The sequence below is a fragment of the Bidens hawaiensis genome, unplaced genomic scaffold (genome assembly GCF_021521415.1).
Source record: "Bidens hawaiensis isolate Kalapana, Puna unplaced genomic scaffold, B.hawaiensis_p1.1 tig00020612_1, whole genome shotgun sequence".
NCBI lineage: Eukaryota > Viridiplantae > Streptophyta > Magnoliopsida > Asterales > Asteraceae > Bidens > Bidens hawaiensis.
Window position 1 is genome coordinate 358834 of NW_027493153.1, and position 5347 is coordinate 364180.

Below are 5347 nucleotides of genomic sequence, written 5' to 3' on the forward strand. Positions count from 1 at the left end.
GCAGCGCCCCTGGCAGCGGGAATCTAGGGGCGGCAGCCCCTAGCAGGGTCCAAGGGGCAGAGCCCCTGGTTGGGGTCGAGCTGCCAGGTCAGCTTGGAAAAATTTTATTTTCATTAACTGTCTTAACGCATTTTTCACTAGGATTTTAATTCATTTCTCAGCGAACTTAACTTTTGGCGAACTTAATATTAAGCGAATTTAACATTAGCGAGCTTGTTGTTCAGCGAAGTTAACATTGGCGAACTTATACCTCAGCGAACTTAACATCCAAGCGAACTTAAGGTTGGCGAACTTGTTGCTAGGCGGACTTAACAACAAGCGAAGTTGGCCAGCGAGCTTATTGTGGCGAAGTTAACATTCAACGAGGTTAGCAGTGAGCGAACTTATATGCTTGAGCGAACATATAAGACAGGCGTACTTGCTTGGCGAACATGCTGGGCGAACTTGCTTGGCGAAGTTAGTTGCAGGCGAAGTTGCCCAGTTGCAACTACGGCTCATCCAAAACTCCCATAACCATCACCGTTTTAACGCGAAATCTTTGGATACGATATTTAACCAACTCGCGATCAACCCTATGGTCGTTTTTGAATAAGATTTGGCCCGAAAATGCATAAAGTTCGGACCTTTAAGCTCGAAACGTTCAATACTAGTTTAAGGGTTCATTTAATCGAGCCGTTTCCATTTCCGGGTTCATTACACTCATATTTACTATCAAGTTTACAACTTTATCTTTCGTTTATACTCGATCTATTCTAGGTTCAAGTTTCAAGACTAAACGTGTATAAAAATGTAAACTTTAAAGGTAAAACGGCTTACCTTTATACGTTCTTCGGTCTCAGTTAGCTTGCTTAAGGGCTCTAGATCTTGTATCTATCTTGAATCGCGTGTGCTTGCTCGGACCTCACCTCTCTTTCTCTCGGCCGAAATATGGTGTAGTGTATGTGTGTGTGTTTTGAATGTATAGAGAATAAGATGGAAATGAATGATGGTTTAGGGTTTAAGGGTGATTTAAGGAGGTATTTATACCCCTTAAGGCTCATGGACCTAAGGCCCATTACCCTTAATCCATCTTAATTAAATCCAAGTCCATGATCTTTTCCATATTAGACGTTAGTTAATATTATTAAACGCACGAAAATTTAACGCAACTTTCTTTATTTATTATTAGAATATTTAGGATGTTACACACGTCACAGAAAAGACAAAACAAATCTGGCACATGTCTTAAAAATGCATGGGGGTGTGCTTATCAAGCACGGGGACGTGCCTCACTATCTAGATTGCCTATAAATAGCGGCTCATGTTGCACTCATTTGGAGTGCCTTGAAGAGAGTTCTATCCGGTTTTCACTTATAAAAACACACACTAACACTCACATAGAAGATTTAGTGAAGAGTTTGAAGGCTTGGAGGTCATCACCATCAACCATCATAATCATCCATCATCATCATCATTAAGAAGGAAGATTCATCTACATTTGGTTAGATTGTTCCAAGTTTAATCATGTATTTGTTATTATCATTCATCTTAATGTTTATCATCATGCTCATTACGAGCTAAACTCCTTTAACCATCTAAAATCTATGAAGAAGATTTGCTTTACTTGATAATTATATAAAATATGTGGTGTAGTCTAGTAAAGTACATGGTTATATTACAATTATCTTTTGATGAGAAATGTTTCACCATCTTAAATCACTAATTCAAAGTTGGTGGTTGTCAATTCTATTGGCAATCGTTCATGATCGATTCATGTTCTTGAAAGATAGAAATACTTTGATACATTATCGAAACACGGATCCTTATATTGTACTTAGAAATGATGAGATATAAGTTATGATGTATTTCTCTAAGTCTTGGTAATCCGAAAATGGCTTTGCTTAGGATATCATGCTAGTTAAAGAAATCATATGTTAATGGAATGTGTAATTATAACCTACATAAATCAACTAAGGGGAGGTTGTGTGACTAAACTACAACCACCAGAAGTTGTTAGAATTGGTATTTGAGAAATCGAAGTCAATCCTAATCTTTCTACTTTACGAAACTACTTGCCAACTTAAATTGACATCATTGAGATGGCATGACATTAGGAAAGGGTGGACTTTAAAATGCTCATGCTATCTCCTTAGTGCCAAAGATGCTCACTTAAGGTTTAAGGAGCTATCTATCATATATTATTATGGCAAGTTTACAACATGTTCAAATATTATTTATCAGTGCTAAAATGTGGATTCTTGATCTTAGATGGTAACCTTCGCATAATTGAATAACTCGTTTAGAATCTCTTTTCTTGGTCACCTATATATTATATATATAAGTATTTATATTTTATAAGAAGTTTGAAGAAAATTAACCCCAAAATGATTAAAACATCCGATTAAAGTAAAACAACGATTCATTATTAGAAACATTTGTGTCCACGTATCGATACTTGGTTCTTACCAATACTATTCTATATATACGATAGGTACACTTGCCTATTTTGTGTGTGTTTAGTCTTTGTAGAAATCAATTTTATAAATTTAAAACACGATCTTGTGCAAAAGCAAATCATCCCATCCCTCTATCATTTAACCGCACACGCACAAGCACATCAATGCCCTTTTCTGACTAAGTGTCCTAATTTTCCAGACTTGACCGTCGCTTCAATTTCACCCTTCAAAGCTATGCACTCATCCATGTTATGACCGATGTCATCATGAAATGAGCAATGTTTCTTACGATTGAGAAATGATCATTTCGTGAGTGGCTGAGGTTTCTTGAACTTCACGTTCTCAGTGGTAAGGATTTCTGAGAGAGTTTTTGACAATGGAGTCCAATTGTTGGTAACTCGCACTGAGACCCTTGCTTTGTTTTTGTTTCCAATCAGAGATCTTGCATCAAATTGTTTTGATGTATCCGCAGAAGGCTGAAGCCTTGACCAAATTGTTCCTTTGGCTTGTCTATTTGGCCGCGGAGTTTGAAATTCCACCTTCGGAGTTTGTTTTTGGCTATCAGAACCCAAAGTCTTCTCAGTTCTTGCGAACAGCTTTGCCGCAGACATTATGTCGTCCCAAGACTAAGGCATTCCATCTCTGCCAGTTAAGGTGCGGATCAACTCATTACTCTTCACATTCTTGTGGAAAGCTCCCCTCAACATGTCTTCACTAATTCCACCGATATTTAGACTCTCGTTATTAAACCGAGTAATGAAGTCTTCGATAGACTCATTTTTTCATCTAACCACGTCTAATATCTCAGAATGACGGGTGTGCTTCCTTTGCTGACTAAAATGCTAGGAGAATTTGGCCACAAAGTCATCCCAACTCTTGATTTGCCCGTCCGGCAGCTTCTCAAACCATTCACGTGCTGCTCCAGTGAATGTCAATGCAAACATGCAAACATGGGGATCTCCTGGGACTTTCATCGTAAGCTAGAGTACGGGCATGGATTTGCTCTTCACGAACCATACGTTCGTACTCAGCTGCAACTTTTTCCTGTTGGATACGTAACCAATCCTCGGGGGAAAGGGTTCCTCCAATTCTGGTAATACGGTGGGGGGGGGGGTGTCTCGCCGACTCAGAATTATCATATCCGTCTTCCAGACCCAATTCCGTGTGAGCCCGGTGAGTTTCCTCCGTGACACGTCTTAAGTCACCTGTGGTGGGGCCTCCAGGTGCTTCGACATCTGTAGTGCGTTAAGCGGTTACAGGAGTTTTCGTCGGCCCTCCGAGAAATTGACTCATATCGTTCGATCCAACAAACAACAAAAAATTTCACAGTTCTAACACAAGCAGGATGGCGCCAATGAAGAAACACTTATCTACTCCCCTTACGGGTCCAAGATCCAATGAATCCCTAGGGTATGGGTCAAGTACAATACTACCAACGATACAAGTTCAATCTCCTAAAGTCCAATGCAGAAGCCTGCAAAACAACCACATGAGCACGTTACGGGAAGGACAAGAGGGGGTCTTCCCGTAACCACCCTCTGGCGTGAGAATAAGTACAATCTCCGGTGAAGATAAAGTACTTGAGTATTGAAAGTAGAGAGTGCAGTGTGAATGTGTTACCTCATGGAGATTGTGGGGTATTTATAGCCGAAGGATGTGGGAATATTATTGGCCCAGCTATCCCATTCTAGAATATGCCTTTGTAACCGCCTAGACACGTGTCCTCATGTAATAGGTTGAGCTGTACGTCCCATGTGCATGATTGTAACAACCTGGACACGTGTCCGTATATGATAGGACGAGATAAACCTGGCCAGGTGTCCTTCTTCTATTGGCTGAAGGGTCACGTGTTTCCCACGAGAGGATCTTGGTAAATTTTCTAGAATGAAGTTGGTTAATCACAACCGTCCTATAACGTTGCCTTCTGGTCATCCTTGCGGGTGTAAACAGTACCATGCGAATGACTTCTGAGGGCGTCTAGATCCTCTCGCACATAATCTCTAGGATAAATAAATATTCTTCCTTTGTCTTGAGTTATGCGGGTGGTTTATATGACCCGCGGGTGGTTTATGAGGGAATCCCCTCTGACCCGCAAGTGGTACTTAAGGGTATTTGGGTCTTTTTGATACCCTACCTCTATATTTCTCAAATAAGATTTATAAACATCAAACAGGTATTTTAACCCGGTATTTTATAAATGAATATTTTATATTAAAGAATTTCGCTAAAACAAACCCGCAACTCTGATATATTTACGAAACATGTACCAACTATTGATCACACGCCTAGGTCCTAAGTCGGGGTGTGACAGAAAGAATACCAGATCATCACCCATTTCATTGACAATTTTTTGTAGCTTTATCAATTGCCTTAATCAATCTCTTCACTTATTCAATAGCAACATCAAAAATCATATCATTGTATTGCAATCTTTTATAAAATATATAAAAGTTTTTTTTTAAATTTCGGACCTAACAGGGTGTCGGGCCGGGACTAGTCGACCACTTGCCCTTCTTGAGAGCCGGTCTTGCATACAGTTCAATTTAATTCGTTTACAACCCTATAAATGTAAATTTACCTATTTTTTAAATGACAAGGAGGAATTTAGACAAAAGAAAGATTACAACGAAAACAAGCTAATAGATCTTAATGCATTATGCATTCACCTAATTAGCATAAAAATTGTTTATTTACATTAAAAAATACAAACCAACAGATCTTAATGAAACATTTGAAATAATTATATAATATGGCAGGCTTGTCATAAGTTTGAACAGATTGGCGCCAGAAATAGAAACGTCTGGGTGTAGAAGTAGAACTGACAGATATAATGGTGAGCACGTATTATACAGCGCAACGTGGGACATGTGTTTCTTACGTTATGCCAATGGATCAGATTTCCCATCTTCTCT